Source organism: Panthera leo, chromosome A1, assembly GCF_018350215.1.
Source record: "Panthera leo isolate Ple1 chromosome A1, P.leo_Ple1_pat1.1, whole genome shotgun sequence".
NCBI lineage: Eukaryota > Metazoa > Chordata > Mammalia > Carnivora > Felidae > Panthera > Panthera leo.
The window spans coordinates 237250627-237271668 of record NC_056679.1 but is presented as its reverse complement, the minus strand read 5'-3'; positions in this window follow the sequence as shown (position 1 = coordinate 237271668).

Below are 21042 nucleotides of genomic sequence, written 5' to 3'. Positions count from 1 at the left end.
GGGGAAAACAGTCTTTTCAACTGATGGTTCCAGGACAACAGGACATAAACAGGCAAAATGTCGACATTTGATCTCTGCCTCACACCATATACCAAGATTCACTCAACATGGACCAAACCCTAAGTATAAGTACTAAATCCATAAAATTCTTAGAAGAAAACATAGGTGTAAATCTTTCTGACCTTCCAGTCAGCAATGATTTCTTAGACATAATAACACCACAAGCACAAGAAAAGGAAAAACATGCATTGGACTTTGTCGGAAAAACAAGAAAAAAATGTGTGCTTCAAAGACAATATCAAGAAAATAAAAAGAACGCATTGAACAGAAGAAAACAATTACAAGTCGTGTATCTGATAAGGTATTTGTATCTAGAGTATAAAAAGGCAAAATCAGTAGAGATATAGATGTGACCATGGTAAGCATGTTCCTATTAATATGCTCAGGACATTGGAGGTAATTACTATAGAATAAGAATGCTTTTGAGGACTCCTTAAGCATTTACAAAAACTGACCATATGCTGGGCCATAAAACAAGATTCAACTATTTTCAAAGGCCTGAAATCATTCACGGTACATACTCTGACTGCAGTAGAAGAGAGCCAGAAATTGAAATCAAGAGGAAAAAAAAAACTAGAAAATACTCACATATTTTTAAATTAAGCAATGCACTTGTAAATAACTAATATGTCAAGGAATAAATCACAATGCCAATTAAAAATGGTTTGAATTAAATACAAATTAAAATGCTATTATATAAAAACTTCAGTAATGCATGTAAAGTTTCTTCTAGAGAAAAGTTACAGCATTGAATGTGTTTTTCATAATATATGCATCAAGAAATTAGGAAAAAGTAAGACATATTAAAAATATGAGGTAAAAGTAATGAAATGGAACCTTAAATTATCATTAAGATAATTATCAAAACCCCAAATTTGGCTTGAGTAGCTAAAAACATTCCTAAACACTTGGTAAGACAGATCGCCAGGCTGGGGTGGGGGTGGGGTAGGAGGCACGCGCCAGAGACAGCACGGGACGTATACCAGGAATGAAAATGTGAAATGAAAATGTCACTACATATCCCACAGATATTAAAATAAGAGGGAATTAGGAATGGTTTATGGCAATAAGTTGGAAAATTTAAATAAAGTGGTTATGTTACTAGAAAAACACAACTTTTTCTAAAATTGACAACATGTGAAACATTGTGGTAGCCTTAAATTTCCTATGAAATTAAAATATATTACTATACTTAAAAATCCTTCCAACAAAGAAATCTCTAGACCAGGAAAGTTTTGCCTGTGAGCCCATCAGTATATAAAAAATGATAAGATGCCACTGTAAAGTTTCATTTATTTCAATATTAGCAGATTCATGTGAACATTTGAAAATCAATGAACACATTTCAGTAATTTGACAAAATAAAGGAGAAAATGTGCATAATATCTCGGTGTGGATATATAGTCTGGGAAAAATTCAACATCTGTTTGAAAAACATTCTACAATTCTAGCAAATAAGATATAGGAGGGAATTTTCTTAAATCTACAAATAATGTAGTTTTTCAAACACCTATAGCTCACATCATACATAATGTTAAAATACCCTGACATGGAAAATGAGAATCCACATACAGAGTGGAATATATATATACATATATATACATATATGTATATATATATATATATATATATATATATATATATGGAAAATGGAGAATATATAAATATTATAAATATATTGTATATAATATAAATATATTTATAAATATATAAATATATATATATGGAAAATGGAGAATGCACATGCACAGTGGAATATATATATATATTCCATATACGTATATGGAATATGTATATAAAATATGTGTATGGAATATATATTCCATATATGTATATATATACATGTATGATCTTTACATGTATGATCACGTATCGTTATTTCTTATTTTCCAATCCTTTTATCTTTTAGGATTGGAAAATAAGAAATAACGATACGTGATCATACAGGTAAATAGTCTCTAAAACTTCAGAACTAGATTATTAAAATTATAAAGAATACGTAGCAAGATCACTCTACGGGAAAGCATCATACAAAGATGAGTTGTATCCCATTGCGTTGGCAACAGACAAAAGAATGGACACGGAACCGGAAGGTATGCATGTGTGCGCCTGTTAAGAGAGGACTCGGGCCGTGGAATGACATAAGATACGTGCAACGCCTTTTCCACGGACAGCTCCGCCACAAGCCCCTACGCCGAATTTCAAGGCGACTCCTCCCGGCCGCAGACACGCTGCACGGGCGCCCGGCCCGGCAGGAGCGCGCGGGACTCGGGCCCGGCTGCGGGTTTGCAGACCCTCTCCTTGGCTGCCAGGCTTCCTTCCCGGTGCCCGCCCGCCTGAGGGGACAGCGCGGGGACACGGGCTGTGCCCTGTGCCGACAAGCTTCACCTTTGGCGCGGGGCCGCCGGGAAAGTCTTCGGCTGCGGTGCCATGGGGAGCCCCGCGCAGGGCCACGGCGGGCTGTCTGAAGGCAGGAGACCCGCGGAGAGGACGTCGGCGTAGCTGAGCCCCCGGGAGACCTGGACGGAGCCGCGGCGATGGGGCTGGACCCACGGACGTGGGTGTTCGGAGGTGTCTTGCAGGTGTCCGGTCGCGGGAACCGAGGGGATGGTGGGGCTTTCACAGAAGTGGGGTTTGGGAGGACACAGGCGTCACGGATGTGTGGTTACATGTGCTCACAGAAGGCCAAGAGCTCAGCTCGTGAGTGGAGCGGGAGCCCCGGTTGGTGGTGCAGCAGGTGCAGGGGGGATGGAGAGGCAGGGGCAGGGGTGCGGTGGGTGAAGCAGGAGAGGCAGGGGCAGCGGGAGGAGCAGCCCGCCCTGGCCCACGGAGGACACCCCGCGAGCAGCTCCGAGAACCTCGGGACCAGCCAGAAACCGCACGACTTGGTTTCCCACCTGGACTTTCGCGGTCCCAGCTCCCATCTTCGCATGCACTGTTCCAGGCGGTCTCAGTTCCGTGGGCCTTTTCCGAGCATCCCTTGCTGGGCGCCGAGCGAGTGTGACAGGGCCCTGGTGTCCCCAAAGCCTTCCTTCCTTCGCCTCATCCCCTCATTGGGTGCAGGTGGAACACCCACAACGTTTCCAGGCAACTTGCTCTGTGAACGGTCAAGAGACATGGCAGCCGAAGCATTACTTGTCAAGGAGCCATTAAAGTTTCATGGCTGCGTTATTAATAATTGAGGGACTAATGTTGGGACCCAGCTGCGTGGCCCAGTTCCTTCCCCACGTGCAGGGCGGGTCCCTTCTGGCCGGTCCGGGCAGGACGCCCCCCGTTTCCGAGCCTGATGCGGGAAACAGCCAGCAGAACTGGATGGCTCCAGCTGAAAACAAAGGCGGGCACTGAGGAGAGGACTCTCGGGATGTGTCCCTGGTGAGAGACAGAAGGGAACGTCTCAGCCGCTTTAACCCCGGCGATGGTCGGGGGACGCCTTTCTTCTAAGCCTCTAGGGGGTCCCCTTCCCCGGAGAGTGTCCTGGCTACCGTCGCCCCCCCCCCCCCAACACACACAGGGTGCCTGAGAGGAGCTGCCCAACGTCCACGGTGACCGCCGGCTCCCTTTCCCGCCCCCGAGAGCAATAGATACTTCGCTCTCCCAAATGTGCATTTTTCTTCCTACGTCAGCTGTGGCTCCACGTGTCTCTCGCGGAACTGTGTGCAGAGAAGCACTTCCTCTCAACGGAAGCAGCGAGGGGCCAGAGGAAGATCACGCTTTTGCGTTAGCCCTGGAGGTTTTCCCTCCAGGAGACTCAGGCCCCTCTTTTCAAAATGTACTCGTTGTGAGACGAAGATAAAGCGAGAGACACAGCTTAAGGACGAGGCGTGACTTGATCTTTCCGAGGGTAGACGGGCCTGGGACTCGGCGCACTGGGCCGGGGCCACAGCAGCCTAAGTGAGGAGTTGTGGCCCCTGGGCCCTCAGGAGCAGCCAGCGGGGGGCCCTGAGGGGGTGCGGCCGGAGGAAGGCAAGGAGCCGCCTTTTACGTCCGAAGCGGCCCTTGGGTCAGCCAGGAGGACACTTGCGTCCTCAGAATGTGGCCGAGTTCACCTCGTCTCAGAAAATAGGGCGCAAGTTGATTTAAGGACGAGAGAACAAACCCCTTCATCGTTCGTAATCGTGCATTAAAAGATCACAGCAGCTAAAGTCTTCACTCAAGTCGGAGAAAAAGTAGCAAAGCTGCTTCCGGAACCTGCTAAAAACACAAACGCTAAAGCAGCAGCCTCGCTCTTGGCTTATTTGCATGTTTCTGCCAGACAAGGACGGGTGAGCCCCACTCTCAGGTGCTGACATCCTCCTCCTCTGTAATCACGTGCCGATTGGTTACCGGCTACGTCAAGTTTAGGGGCAACTACCCAGTCATGAAAGGGACTTGTCAGGACAGGAGCGATCGTCCCCGGCGAGGCCCCAGCCTGCTCTGTGAGGCGGGCCAAGCCAACACTCCAGTGTTTCATCGCCCGTGTCGAAGACCCACCCCGTTAAGTGGCAAACAGAGGCCTTTCCACGCAGCTCCTGCTGCCGGGCAGGTGGGAGCAGTGGCGGGCCCAGCAGTGTGGGCGCTGGCCTCTGGGGCAGGAGGGATGCTTCCCAGCCAAGGGCGTGTCGGGACTGAAGGCCAAGACTCGCACGAAAGATCCGGCCCGTGGGGAGAGCTGCTGGCCAGGACACCCAACGGCAGAGGCGCCGGCCTCGCGTGGCCAGAGCGGAGGCGGGCTGCGGGCTGGGAGAAGGGACGGCGTGGGGCAGCCGCGGCTGAGCGCGGGGAGGGACCGCACGCGAGGGTTAGGGCCGTCCCGCCAGGACGGAGCCTCATCTTCTCCAGTGGTCGGAGGCGGGCACCCCGTTCCCACCCTGGTACCAAGCTTGGCTGGTGCCTGGCACACGCTGGCCCTCAGGTGACAGCTGGTGGATGAGCCGGAAGCTCCTGGAGCGGCTGGACGGCTGGACGCGGGCCTTTGGAGAAAGATGCAGCCGCCCAGGAAGGCGCGGGAGGGTCAGGGCGTCTTGGAGATGCAGGTGGAACCCGGGAGCTCCGGCAGAGAGGTCCCCTCTTGGAGAGGGAGCCCTCACCTCGAAGCCCCGACTGATGGAGGGTGGTAATGGTGCTCGGCCAGCCCCGGGGACCGAGGTGGCGGCCGTGAACTGCCTGCTCCTGGGGATGGTGATGCGACGTTGGGTCCCGCTGAGAGCCGCTGAGAAGCGTGAGTGTGCGGTCGAACCCAGTCCCTCCGTCTGTAACAGCTGCGGAGACGAGGGGAGCAGCAAAGCGGCGGCCAGCCGGGGGCGGGGGGGGGGAGCCGGGACAGAGAGGCCTCCGGCGCGCGTCCCGCCAGGCAGCAGGTGCATCGCACCGTCAGGAGGGCAGGTCTCCGCTGTGGCCCCGGCTCCCAAACGGTCTGCCCATCGCTGGCGCGAAGTCCATGCTCAGTAGCTGTTCAGCTAACCTTGCCCCCCGGGCCAGGCGGGCTGGCAGGAGACGCCGGAGGGCCCGTCGGGCTCCAGGGCGGTGGAGAAGGCCCGTGCGCCCTGACCTCGGGTGTCCAAGGCAAGTGCGGGGTGCTCAGGGCGCTTCCGGGCAGGAGTCGTGTTCCAAGGAGCCGGCGCATCCCGGGATCAGCGGCTCAGCGGCCGCGGGAGGAAGCAGAGCAGCCGAAGGTGGAAATCCCGCTGCTCTGAACCCGTCCCACCTGTGGGTGAGTCTGCTCCCGGCTGCGGCGTCCCCCTCAGGGGCCCTGTCGCCCCCGCCCTCCTGGCGGAGCGTGGGCGGCTGGCCACCAGAGGGGTGGTGTGTGTTCCGTGTGGTTTGCACGGCTGTGTTGGTGGGGACGCCCGAACCGCCTGTGAGCTCCAAGCCGGGTGGGGCGCCCCCTTCCCAGATTTCAGGTTCAAGGTGAAGTAATACACCGTGTCCTGAACGTTCCCCACACACACACATCAGCAGAGCTGACCTCCACGTTGACAGTGAGTGTGTTTGTGTCTGTGTGCACGTGTGCGAGCGGCCACACGTGTGTACGTGCAGGTGCACGAGTGCCTTACGGGTGTGCATGTGTGCATGTTGGCATACGTGTGTGAATGTCGTAAGTGTGCATAGGTGTGAGTGTGTATGTGAGGGTGGGTACGTGTACCTCTGAGTGTGAGCATGTGTGTGCATGTGCACATGTTTGTGCACACATTTTTGTGCTTGTGTCCATGTTAATGGGTGCACACGTGTATGTGGGTGAGTGCCTCTGTGTGTGCACATGTATTTGTGTGCACATGGGTACTTCTGTGAGTTTGTGCAATGCCACATACATCTATACATGTATGTGTGAGTGGTTGCAAGTGTGCGTGTCCATGTGTGCACTCGTGTGTGAGACTCGAGTGATTGTGTGTGTACCTGTGAATGTGTGTGTGCACAAGTACCTCTATGAATGTGTGCATGTGTGTGAGTGCTTATGTTTATATACACACCTGTGTGTGTTCGTGTGTGAACATGCATGCGGATGTGAAAGTGCACATGAATTTTGGGGTGTGAATGAGCTGTACTAATGCCCGTTGTATGCATGTGCCTATGTGCACGAGTGTGTGAGGGCCGCTGTGAGCATATGTGCACGTGTGTGTGTGACTCTGCAGGATTGTGGGTAGAGCCTCGTGAGGCTATGCACGTGTGCGAGCTCTTGTGTTGTTTTGTGTTTGCGTGTGCACACATGTGTTTGTGTACGTGCTCATTTGTGTGGGGTGAGCATTGTGTGTGTCTACATGCAGTGCCTGCCCGGTATGTTCACACACATGTGTGTCCGTCCTTGTGAGATTCCGCGCACGTGTGTGTGAGTATGGGCAGCCACGTGTGTGTGTGTGTGTGTGCCTTGTGAAGGTGTGCATGAGCACATGTGTGTGCGTGTCCACAGGCGCATCTGAGTGCGTGCTTGTGTTCTGTGCATACGCCCACTCGTGCCACCAGAGAGGCTGCTCTGGATGAAGGAAGTGTGGACGGCCGTGCTCGGGTTGGTTGTGAACTTGGGTCTACCACACCCCAGCCCCGAGTGTGCTGTGAGTCACTTAGCCCCTTTGAGCCTCAGTTTCCCCGTCTGTAAACAGGGGACACTTACAACCAAACCTTGCTGAGAATTACACGCGTTAGCTTGTGCAAAGTGACCCAGGCGCGCGGGGCACGGAGGGCGCGCGGGGCAAGTTTATTACCATCATCCTGACTTTGACGGTGTGGTTGAGTTTTCTGGACTAGCCTGGTCGGTCCCTCTTTGTGCCTGTTGTCCTGATGTAAGTCATGGTGCGTGGCACACTTCGTGTGGACGGCAAATCACCGTTTTCACCCCTTGCATAGAAGGAGTTTGAAATCATGGTTTCGATATAAGTTCCCTATGCCCCGTTACTGAATTTGAGGGAGACCACATGCTCACCTCGTTCACTCCGCCTGGCGCCTACAGCTGCTTTTCCAGGCAGGCATCAGACGTGCTGCATTATTAAAATCCCAGTGACACATGACATAATCATGATGGAGTCTGGAGCATACACGCTCGGAGATGTGCACGGTTAAAATTAAAATTCCACCCTCGCCCTATCGTGGTGTGTCAGGTGCTATTGGTTCTGAAAGAAAAGACGAACAGTGATGTAATTCTTTCTAAAGAACAAGTCTGCGCGACTTTCGTATTCAATTATTTAAAAAAATATGTAAATGTCACTTGAGAAATTCCCATGAAATTAAAAAAATTCCACACACAGGACTGCGTGTACGCAAGCATACCAAGATGCACCCGCCATTCAGAAAGGTGAAAAATTACGCTTCTTCCAAAGCATTTATTTTCGAAAAATATCGTGCCTGAACATGTTACAATCAGAACGTAATAACTTTACGATCAGCGTTCCTGTCACAAAGGGTTCTTACTGTACCATCGTTACTGGCGAGGAAAGTGCGTCCCGGCAGATCTGACATCTGGTCCAGGATGACCGAGCCGCTGGCCGCATCCCTCACATTCTGCGGGAGAGCAAACAAAGGGCAGAGTGATGCCCGACGCGGCCAGCTCACGCTTCCCCGATGAGCCTGACGAAGAAGCATCTATAAGGTAAGACAAGCTCACGGGGACACGGAATGTGAAGAATCAATCTCCTGTGATTATAAACGGGGTTGGGAGACACCGTGGTTCCCGCTCAGCCCCGGTGTTTGTCCGTTTGGTCCAAGTGCGGTCACGCTCTGCTGGAAGGACACTGCTGTGTCAGTGTCTCAGACGACCCCCAAACGTTTGTGATGAGTCGCTTATCGTCCAGGCCTTTGCCGAACGTGCTCATGTCGCAGCCAGTCTGGACCGGAGGAAGTCTAAGGGTGTGCCTCTCTCTTCTGTGCTCCTCTCGGGACAGCCCAGCAGAGTCCAGGCTGGGTTCTCAGAGGAGAGTTGGATGAGCTCTTTACCTGGGTCACCCTCCCTTCCAGCCACCTTTCCAGGAGTCACCAGGCTCTGAGACCTTCCTGTCCATCCTTCCAGGGCCACGAACATCCTCTGGGGAAGTGCAGCCCCCAGGGCAGAGGCAAATAAGGCTGGGGGAGTCTCAGACCAGAGGGCTAGATGGTGATGGTCTGGCTGGGAGGAGAGGAGGCCCCCGCATCCCCAGGGGGCTAAGCTAGTTCTCCCCAGGGATGCTGGCCTCCCCAGGGGTGCTGGCCTCCCTAAGGGTGCCAGCCTCCCCAGGGGTGCTGTCTCTCCCCAGGGGTGCTGGCCTCTGCTGATGCAGACCCCATGGGTGGCAGCCGGGCTGGCCCATGGCCTCCTGGAAGGGACAACTGCAAAACTCAGACCCTTCTGCGCAGGGTCTCTGAGGGAGGGAGGGAGGGACACGGTTCCCAGGGATCTTCCCGTCGGTGCGGCAGAGCGGTGAGTCCGCAGCGGCCTCCCCCCATGTCTCTCCGCACGGTTGAAGGGTTGGGTGTGGTCACCGAATGCCCAACAGCTGTAGGCTGTTTCTCACTATTACCTGCAGTATCTGTACAGAGCGGTAGCTGGTCCAGCATTTCATACATTTCCAGGACCAGGGAGGAAAAAGAGTCGATTGATATTCTAGGAAACTCAGCACACACAGGGAACTCGCGCAGATTAGGGAAGGACGATTCTGTACTTACATTTTCCCTTGACCTCTCACTTCGAACTTGAAATAGACTTTTCGTTTTCTGCATGAGCTATGGCCATGGACTGAACTGGGCCCATCTCCCCTGCTCCCCAGTTCCCACGTTGAGGCCCTAACCCCCAAAGTGACTGCCTTGGAGACGGGCCTCCAGGAGGTAATTAGGTTAAATGAAGTCATAAGGGCAGGGTCTTCATCTGATAGGATTATTGCCCAGATAAACCTGCCTGTGTCAGCTCTGTGGGTGGCCCTGGAGAGACAGAGCTGGGAGGGGCGGGCTGCAGGGAGGAGGACACCCACCCCGCCCCGTGGACACCCTGACCTCCACTCTGCCTCCAGAACTGTGAGCCTTCCCGGGTTCAAGTCCCTGGGATGCTTTGTCACGCGGCCTGAGCTGATGAGGACAGACACGTTTTCATGTATTCACTCAACAATTTCTTTATTGGACCAAAAGGGTTTAATCGCTTATATATTAATAAATATTTATATAAAATGTATATAAAATATATAAATATATTTTAAATGATGCCTCCATTTTCTCCAACATGGATTTTTGTACAATGGATCAAATGTACCTAACCATAGAAGTGCTATAATATTGTTCAACTTCAAGTTTTTCGCCATAAACTAAAAAAATATATAAACCAATAAGAAGTAACAAGAACATCTAAGACGGTATTGATTCACATTAAAAAAATGGTTACTTATTTTTGAAAGAGAGAGTGAGCCCGCGCGAGGGCTGGGGAGGGGCAGAGAGAGAGGCAGAGGGTCTGACGTAGGCTCCACGCTGTCAGCACAGAGCCTGACCCTGGGCTCGAACCCACGAACCGTGAATCATGACCTGAGCCAGGATCAAGAGTTGGAGGCTGAACCCGCTGAGCCACCCAGGTGCCCTTCAATTAACATTTTTATTTATTTATTTATTTATTTATTTATTTATTTATTTATTTTAATGTTTTATTTATTTTTGAGACAGGGAGAGACAGAGCATGAACAGGGTAGGGTCAGAGAGAGGGAGACACAGAATCTGAAACAGGCTCCAGGCTCTGAGCCGTCAGCACAGAGCCCGACGCGGGGCTCGAACCCACGGACCGCGAGATCGTGACCTGAGCCGAAGTCGGCCGCCCAACCGACTGAGCCACCCAGGCGCCCCTTCAATTAACATTTTTAAAGCTGAGATTACACTAGGCAAAAAGGACAAAGAAGTAACAGACGTCCATGCATAAAGACAGAGGAGTCTCCTGAGGGCCGGTGCTACCCCAGGACACCGTCAACCCGAAGGGTTCACCTGCAGGGGCCAGAAATCCTATTCTGTGAAATGATTGAGGTTTGCCGAGGTAGGTCTTTCCCGACGATTAAACCCCAATCGATGAATACGAACCTGGTTACGGAGGTTCAGCAAGCCCAGGACACAGCTGGCGGCTTCTCCGCTCCTCTGGCACAGTTGTTAAACATCCGTAAAAGCCTTTTAAAGGGTCATTTTGTGTTCAATTAGCACACCTTAGCTGTCCTATTAAATGTACATTAAGTTCTTGTTTGAAGAAGTTCATTTGGAGACTTAACCGAATGTGGACACCCGCGAGGTAGTAATTTCTATTCCCAGCCACTATCGGGGTCGGGTCGTTCAGGAACAAGGAGGGTTTAAACGCTTGGCTGCGCTCTGCAGACCAACACGGGTCTCACGTGCCACGTGGGAGGGTGTTGGGGGTGTGTGAGCCCACGTGTGGTAGACCGGAGACGCCCGAGGCAAATGCTCCCACGAGAAAAGCACAATTGATTAGACACCCATTAAAAGTAAGGGTCCATTGTGAAGTTCGGCAGTTTGTTACCTTAGGAAGTTCCAACAGTGAGGAGCCACGGGTCACTTCGTGGTCACGTGGAGCCCCGGATTTCGGGTTCGCTCCCTCCGCCAACTTATTTCCAGCCCCCGTTTCCAAATTTGCTTTTAAAAAGTATTTCAGATTAAATATTTTGTAAGTGTCTCTCGGTTCTAAGAATATGAGATGATAAAGTGGTAATTGCAATTTTTACAGTTAATTGCACAGTGACTGAAATTCAGACGTGTTTGAAATTCTAGCGCATTATCGTTCATGGACAGCTGCGACCAGTTCCATTGAGGGCAGGAATGAGCACAGCACAGAAATGGATATAAATACAAATATAAACAAGCTCCTACAAAGGCTTTGTATTGATCCTCCTTCTCCACCAGGGCTAGCCATCTATAATTGGTCTTTAGCCAATAGATGAACTCACGCACGGCAAGACTCCCGGGTGCTGGTGATTTGATGGAACCCACCTCTGTGAATGCATTGGTTCCTCACGGTAATTTGAACACTCTGAAACTGTGAAACCATATTTATTTACAAGTAATGACTGAAAAGAACCTGGAGACAGATAAGAAGATGCAGTACACCCTTATTTGTCAAATTAAGTTCTGTTTCTCTTACCGACAGAACATGATCAGCGTGCTGTAAAAAGGAGATTATTTTGAGTAGCTAAATAATTGTAATTTACGAACGCTTACTGGAGGTTTAGTGGAGGTTTATTATCCAAAAAAAAAAATGTCTGTGGTTTGAATTAAGGTTTCCTTCTGGTCTAGCAGGCTCCAGATTTTATCAGTGAAAATTCTCACTCCCTCCGCACAGTAGCGTGAGTTCTGGTGTCTTTCCTGCTCAAATGTTACAGATGAAGGAGGGGGGGGAGGGGGGCAGGAGATTTGCTTCAAGCGTCCACTGGTTGAATCGGCATGACTTTTTCAGTGTTCTTAATTTTTTTTTTTTTTTTTTGCTTACTGACTTCTTGTATTTCGCTTTTATGGATTTACTTTTATGCTCTTTGCTCGCTTTTGTATGCATGTATTATCTTGTTCTTATAAACATTTAAGTGTTATTTTCATAACCATCTGCGCACAGAGAAAATGTGAATCGAATACGGGTACGTGTTAATCTTCTACTTTGTGGTTTTTGCCTTTGATGTTATGCTTAGGAAGACTTTCCTTACAGGAGATTATAAAGGTACAGGCTTAATGGTTTTTATCTTCTGGGACCCTACTGCCCAGTGTAATGTAATCACTGAGCACTTAACGCGGCTAGTCCAAAATGAGGTGTGCTGTAAGTACAGAATGCACACTGGATTATGAAGTCTTACTATGAAAAAAGTAAAAGTATTTTATTTTACTTTTTACAGTTTATGTTGAGAGAGAGAGAGAGAGCATGCGTGCTTGTGAACGCAAGTGGAAGAGGGGCAGAGAGAGAGAGAAAGAGAGAGAGAGAGACGCAGAAAATCCCAAGCAGGCTTCTCACCCAGCACAGAGCCCAATGCGGGGCTCGATCCCACAACCTTGAGATCATGACCTGAGCCGATATCAAGAGTTGAACGCTTAGATGCTCAACCGACTCAGCCAGCCAGGCGCCCCAAAAGTGAAAGTATTTTAAAATGATTTTTCTATTGAGTACATTTTGAAATGAGAATTTTTGATATATTGGATTAAACAAAATATATTATTAAATTTAATCTCACCTCTTCCCTTTTACTTCTTTAAATGTGGCTATTAGAAAACTTATAATTACATATGTAGCTTGCATCATATTTATATTGTATAGCACTCTTTTGGCGTGTTTATTTTACACTTAAAATTATATGTACATATTGAGGCGCCCGGCTGGCTCGGTCGGTTGGGCGTCCGACTTCGGCTCAGGTCACGATCTCACAGCTCGTGAGTTCAAGCCCCGCGTCGGGCTCTGTGCTGACAGCTCAGAGCCTGGAACCTGTTTCAGATTCTGTGTCTCCCTCTCTCTCTGCCCCTAACCTACTCACATTCTGTCTGTCTCTCTCAAAAATAAATAAACATTAAAAAAATTTTAAAAATTATATGTACCTATATAATAATAGGTAATGGGTACATACATACAATTTATATGTATAAATTCTAGGTACACATTCAGAACTTTGTTTTGGTGTTATTTAATTTTTAAAAAAACTGGCCAGACAATAGTTCCAAAGCATATTTTTGAATAATGGCTCCCTTCTGATGATTAGAAAGTCTGACTTACAATATATTAATTTCCTGCTTAGCGTTGGGTCTGCATCTGGGCGTCTCAGTGGATCCTGAAAGATCCAGTCACAGTGTTTTAATCATCATGCTTTGTAAGATGCTTTACTGCTTGGCATCTTAAAGTGACAATTGGCTACATATTTATGCTTCCGAATAAACTTTAAAGAGTATATTCATATTCTAAGCACACCGAGGAAAAAAAAAAAGTTACTTTGGACTAGCACTTAAATTGCAACTTAATTTAGAAACCCTGACCCGATTGTAACCGGGAGTTCCATAGGTGAGCTTGTGTTCATTTATCCAGGCCTACTTCCTTAGTGAAGTCGTATCGTTTTCCTTACGTGTACCTGTCTTTTCCCTTACACACACACACGCGCGGGCTCTGTCTCTTCTCTGCCGCGGGCATATCTGCCCGTGTACAGATCAGCCAGTGAGTCACCCCAGCGTTGACCCCAGCAAGCCGCCTCTCTCAGTTCCAGCTGTGTTTAGTTGAGTCTTTTGAATTTCCAGGTAGACGGTTTTATCTCCTGCAAATACTGACAGCGTTGTCTCCTTTCCTCCGTTACTCATACATCATACACTTTTCTTTTCCTGTCGCATTGGCTTGAACTGACAGGAAAAAAATAAATGATGTCATCATTTCTGGTTCTCAATGTTAATATAAATTCCTCTTGTTGTACCCTAAGTCCGACCTGAGCTGTGTTGGAGGTGGAGAGCTTTAAGAGATATGTTAAGAGATTTTAATTTCTATTTGTGGATCACTGAGATAGTTTTGGGTTCGTAGTTAGTATTTCATTTTTACGACGTATTGTATCTATCTGTTTTTGTCTTTTGGCTTGTTGATGTGAGGACTTACTTTAACGCTTTTTCTGATATTCAATACCACTGAATTCACAATTCAATGAGGTCACCTTGGTCAGACGCATCATGGACCTAAGGCACTCTCAATAGTGCAGTGTTAACCTCAGGACCGTGTGAGCATATGTTTCATTAACTCTAAGTGTGCAAAAGCGAGAGCAAACCGAAGCTTCAGTTCGGCACGAGGGTTCCGTGTGGCAGCCCAGCAGACGATGTTTGTTGGAGTCCGTTCACGCTCAGGAGAGGGGGAGTGTGGTCCCGATGCCACTGCTGCCCCCCCCCCCCAGCCCCGCCCAGGGTCCCCACCAGCACACGGTCCCCAAGGGGTTCTTAAACTTTCTCTCTTCATAACAGCCCGTGCCTGTTGTCCCTCTGTCTAATCTAAGTGGCTTCATTTTTACATTGGGAACATTATTTCCCGTATCTCTGTCCCTGTTTTTCAAGGGAAGGTTATTTCAACATACGAAAGTTTTTTTTTTTCAGCATTGCTCTTTGTTAAAATTATTGTTTTCTTAAAGCCTCAGGATATTAAGAAGAGAGAAAAGTGGTTTTCGAGTCCTATAAATTAACTGGATATGCTGAAGTTTATATTAACATTTAGCAAAGCTCAATCAATCAGAAAATTGAGATATTTTAGTGAATACAGATTTTTAGTTAGGGTTATTAATTATACTCACATTTGCTCATTTTTATCGTCATTTCTCCCGCTTGCTCAGTATCAGGCATCTTCCGACTGACAGAAATAAGCAGCTGAGGCTGGTGGCAACTTTTCTAACTGCCTGACTTGCAAAATCAAGTTGTGCTTTGAAGCAACACAGAAGCTTGGATGGGATGAGACGGCCTCTTCGAAGCTAATCACCGAGGATGCTTCACGGCACAAACCGCTTCTTGCGTTCCCAGGGACGTGCGGTTCCCCGTCAGTTAACATCCTCCTCCTTGCACATGAAGTGTTTATCAGACGTGGCTAAATGGTATCCAACGTCGTGTTAAAGTCTCAGGTGCCTCGGCGTTGGCTTTGGGCAGGTGTCCAATCAGAGTTTGAGCACATGTAGAATTTGCATTTGTTTCTGAAAATCTCCACTTCTTCCCTGGCCCGATGCTTGGGTCTAAGTATTAGACTATTTTGACCCTGAGTTGTCCAACTAGGTTACCCAGCTTATTCGATGTCAGGTTAGAGTTTCTAAGAATTCCAGGAAGGAGTGCACGTGTGGCATCCCGTGTGGGACGCGGTATATGCTAATTTGTCCGCACGGCTATTAGACTCGCGTGTGCTTTTGCAGGAGCAGACGCGCACAGGCTTTGATTTTAAATGGGCTTATCAAGCGGGCACGTCTGCATGTGTGTCCAGACGGGAGAAAAGGCTCTATTCCAAAAAGGCCAGGTGACCAGGGCCACTTGTTACCTGTCGGGACCCTTGGTGGCTCCTCCTTGTTTACAACGCATTGGTGCGTGCCTCACTGTAGACTTAGAACTTGAAAACATTATGGTGAAGTCAGGATCAAACATTTGTGGAAGCAGAGAACCCTGGTTTTCTCAGAACCGCAGAGCAGGGACAGTGATGGATGAAAATGAGCTCACATATTACCCCTCCTGGGATATTTGAATGTTAGTCGAATTACTCTCTAGCGGGGCTGACCTTCCTTCTTCAGTGGTGTTTCAACAGAACAACCTCATCTGTCACATTGAATCTGTGTTGCAATTGGAATTAGATCGCATTTGAAATTTTGTTTGTATTTAATTTAAAATCCGTTTTAGTTTTATAGCAGCATGGCTGACGTACGTAAGCCACTTAACACCCACCTTCCAACTTCTCTGTATTGGAGAAACATTATAACAAAAGTCAATTCAAGTGAACATCGGGGGTCTGCAAGAACTTTGAAGGGGTTTAAGAATCACTGAGATTTGGGGCTCCGGGGTGGCTCAGTCGGTTGAGAGCCCGACTTCGGCTCAGGTCACGATCTCGAGGTTTGTGGGTTTGAGCGCCGGGTCGGGCTCTGTGCTGACGGCTCGGAGCCTGGAGCCTGCTTCGGATTCTGTCTCCCTCTCTCTCCACCCTGCCTCCTCTCACGCTCTGTCTCTCTCTCAAAAGTAAACATTAAAAAAAAAAAAAAAAAAGAATCACTGAGATTCAAGAAATATGGCTAAGAGAATTTACATAGCAATTTCAAGCATTATTTTTAACAATGAAACAAACAAAGGAGACATTGGAGACATATAATTATTGAAACTGCATTAGATAAAAACTCCAACCTAATAAATTATATATAGTGCCTGGCCTCTTGGGGATAGTGATCAGCAAGGCTGAAAAAGCCAACAGGTCACAATCTACTGGAGCAAATGGCATAAACAGGGATGGAAAAAATGACCACTTGTTCGGTTCAGCAAGGCTGCTTCGACAGTCCATGGGGGCCAGTGGGCAGACGAGGCTTCCCCCAGACGGACCGTGTTGGGGCCAGAGGCTCGCTGGGACCCGGCCGCACAGAAACCTGACGATCTACGTCTACCCACCGCCTCGTCCTTGCAGCCGTGTGCGGGACCCAGCCCTCCTGTGCCTTCTCGCCTCCCCCGACCCTGCCTCTGAGGAACCCTTGCCAACCCCAGACCTGTCTGGGGTCTGCGCAGACCCGCGTTACCTTTCCTACCCAGAGTTTCCTCCCCACCGGGGCTCTGGACGCCACACCACACGGCAGTGGACTCCTGTGCTGGGTGCTCTGTCTGTGGAGGGGCTGTCCAGGCCCCACACTGGGCAAAATCGCCTGCCGACGGTTTAACCCGCTGTTGACCCAAGTTCTTCATCCACAGAATGCTATTGTGGGTGGTTCAGCCGCTCACTGCACGGGAGCACCGGGACGGCACCTCCCCGCCCCCTGGAAGAGAGTCACCATCACGTGACTTCTTTGGTCAACAAAGTGTGAGCAAAGGCGCCTTACTTAGGTCACTTCTGGTGAGAAGCGTTTAACTGCAGTGCTCTATTTTCTGCCGTGCTGTTCCCTCGCCCTTGACCTTGCAGAAGGCTACGTGAGCAGAAGGTGCCCAGAGACTGAGCGGCCTGGAGTGCAGGCTGGCACACGGGGGGAGCTGCCCTTGGGGGGTCCTGGAAGCAGGAGGTCAGCCTTGGCTGTGTAGACCTCTGACGATCGGGGTTTGTGTGTTACTGAAGCAACGCCCGGCTGATCCCGACTGCTACACCACGAGGTAGGATGGTGTGAGCATTAGAAGACGTAACATACACGGAGCGGAGAGGCCGCACCTCACGCAAGCTTCACGGACTGTCGTGTTTCCGGATATAGAGTTTTCCTTGTCTGAAGGCACACTTCCAGCCTTGTGGCCGTATTTATTCTCGTATCCCAATTACCCAACAGAGTGTCTGCTATGTGGCCGATGGTTGATAAGAGTTGAGCAAACTTAGGAAACTGGACACTTACGCTTCCCCTGTATGTTTGAATAACATGAGTTCAAACTGTACGTGGGGAAATCAATCCTTGTCGGAATGATGACAGAGCAGCAATGATTTCTGCACTAATTCCTAACAGAAAATCAAGTAGTCCCTCCATCAAATGTTCTGGTGCTCTAACAACCCCGACTCACGTCAATGGGAACAACGGGTCCCAGCCTCATGGAAATAAAAGCGGAGACAGCACAGTGAAATACCCCTGAAGAAGGCACGTCTGGTTTCCACTGGGGCAAACACACGTGCGTGAGAGACCGGCCCCCATCAGTGTTCCCACGCCGACAGGTAATCTGTGGAAACTCCACCTTATCCCCGGGTGGGCTTCCTGGAACCACGGGGTAAGTAGCTGATCATTTTATGCATCTTTTCCATCGATTCCGCACTTCAACTGGGTACCGGATGGATTCTGGAAGACTAACGAGGTGCATGCCACTAGCCGACAGTGTGTGGCACCTGAGCTGGCCCCCACGCTGGAATGCTGGCTTCTGTGACGTCACTTTCAGCCAATCGGAGGGAGGAGGACCGGGAGGAGGCATTTCATGGACGCAGGTGTGCGAGTGTTCAGATGGCGGAGTCCCGCTGTTCATCGTCCTCACCTCCAGGCAAGAGGATTTTTGTGGGGTTCCAACCGCGTCTCGCCCGGTTATTGTGAACACGGGCGATGGGGTAGCAGCATGCAATATTCCTGCTCCTTGCAGAGAACGGCCACAACTTACTTTAAGATGAAAAACGACGAAGGAAAAGGAGGTGATGAAGTGAAACTTTGCCACGTCAGCTGCTTCTTTCATGTTGACGATATTCAAATAAATGAACTACAAGGCATTTATAAAACCTTCAGAAACAACTATTTTCAGAGTCTCAGATATGTCACACTCACTGTGGTATTAAATCCCCTCTATCATGGTGACAGAGAAAAATGTGTACTCAGAGTGTAACTATTACAATGCAAATCATCGAGGAGGGCAGTGACGGATGTCAAGGAGGGGCGTCTCATGAAAACGCTCCCAGCGAGCCCTTCTCCATGTGTTTCTCCTTTGGAGTTACCTCGCCAATTGCAGGGTATTCGCAAGAGTAGGAAAGGTAACGAGATTATTCTGAAATATCGGGCAAAAGACAACAGTATTGCACGTATTTTATTTGGAAGGAGACTCAGAAATGCCCATTTAGCTGCTCTTACGTACTTGGAGCCACACACACACACACACACACACACTTGTAGACTTTGTACTCACTCCTCGGAGCCCGGGTCTCCTCACTCTTGCTTTGCCCCCTTTTGGTGAAAGACCAAGTTCTTCATGGAGCAAAGAAGACTCTGAATTAAGGAGAGTGACAAAATATCAGCAGTAAAGTACTGTTGTGGCTTGCAAACAACCCATCATCAGATCCAAATCACTCATGAGGAAGTGCGTCAGAAGAAGAAAAAAAACAAAACAAAACAGAAACCTCCGTTACGATGCCCTTACATCCCGACTACAGTGACACAGAGTTTTGCTTTATTAAACAGTAAATTCCACATTTCTCTATGCCCTTCAATTATTACCGCTCGCCGTCTGGCTCCTCTAACGGTGAGGGGACTTAAAGTAAGGCGAGCATTTTTTAGCCGGGGAGAAATGAAATCCCCCAAGTCCTGGGTGCTGGGTTTGAGCAGCGAAGCACTGATTATCCCGGCCTCCTCCCGCGATCCGAGGTCGTGGGCAGCAGTTGTAGGATCTGCTTCTAAACCCTCTCTTCCTGCAGCAGAGGTGACCCGTGGGCTGGGGGTGGGGACGTGGGGCGGACCGTCACACCAGCACCTGCTGGAAGGCATAAGAGTCGTCTCAGAAGCTCTCTGAGCCACGGTCTCAAGCCGCAGGCAAGGCAGACACTCCGGGATTCATGCGGATTCCCACGCCCGCTCTGAGGATGCCGGGCTAGCTTCGGAGTCTGTAAAATCTCTACCGAGATACTAAAGTGGAGAAAAAGATATATTTGTTTTTTGTTTAAAAGAAATTTTTTTATGTTTATTTATTTTTGAGAGAGAGAGACAGAGTGCGAGCTGGGGAGGGGCAGACAGAGAGGGAGACACAGAATCCAAAGCAGGCTCCAGGCTCCGAGCTGTCAGCACAGAGCCCCTCTCGGGGCTTGAACTCACAGACCGTGAGATCATGACCTGAGCCGAAGTCGGAAGCTTAACCAACTGAGCCACCAGGCGCTCCCATGATACATTTGGAAAGCATGGGTTGGTGAGCTGGGGGTGAATATTTTTCAAGCCCCGAGAAACTTAAAGTAATTACATTTTGACACATTAGTTTTCGAAGGTAATAACGGCAATTTCTTTTTTTATTTTTATTTTTTGATATCTATTTTTGAGAGAGAGAGAGAGAAACAGAGCACAAGTGGGGGGGAGGGGCAGAGAGAGAGGGAGACAGAATCCGAAGCAGGCTCCAGGCTCCGAGCTGTCAGCACAGAGCCCGACGTGGGGCTCAAGCTCATAAATCGCGAGATCATGACCTGAGCCGAAGTCAGACGCTCAACCGACTGAGCCACCCGGCGCCCTAACCACAGTGACTTCCAAGTCTGGCCAAGATAATTGCATCCTGGGCACATATCCTTGTAGCTTTTACTCTGCTCTGTTGTTCCCACATGGGACAAGAGTCACTGAAGATTTCTAAGAAAAATTAAACATTTTATGTTACGGCGCTTCCCAGAGATATCCTGGACCTTTTCTTGTGGCTGTTACTTCACGAGTGACGTTTCATAGAGACCCAGTCTGTGCGTTGCTTTCTCAAATGATGCAAAAAAGATCTAGAGAGCCTTCAAAAGATCACGTCTTTGTTCTTTTCAAGTGTGAAATTGTGGATAATAATAGTCAGTCCAAATACCTGAGACTTGCCCCGTGAGGTTTACCCCGGAGGCTTGTTCCTGGTAGCTGCCCCGATCATTTGAACGCTCCTTTGACCTTTTGACAACTTCCCCTGTATGAGTTCTGTTACATCAGCATTTAATAGAGAGAAAAACAAACACTTGTTAGACTCCCGTACAGCTAGAAGGTGGCCCAACGTGCTGGCATCCATCTCGACACAAGGAGACTATGGGGAAGGGCCACGGCTCTGCCTCTGGTGTTTCTGGAACGGCCCCCGGAGCTCCTTGCGTCCAACCGGAGGGCGGTGAGGCGGCTGGACCGTCCGCACCACAAGAGTCTTGCCCGCTGGCTGGGGGCCGTGGCCAGCAATGTGAGTCTGGAGCTTGCCGGAGATGCGGGGCCGCTAGGAGGCTTTGCTAAATCCGCTTCTGCCCTCGCAGCCTGGAATCGGTTCTTTCCTCCGCGACTGTGGGCTCCAACCGCACGAAGTCTGAAGTCCTGCCGGGGCGGCCCCAGGACCCCCGGCCTCCCAGACGCCCGCGCAGCGCTGCGCCTCTCGAACAGCGTGGGGACGGAATTGCGTGGTTCTGTGGTTCTGCCCCGGAGAACAGAGAGTTGAGCAGGTGTAAGAAACGGCTGCTAACCAATAAATTAACAGATGAGATGAAAG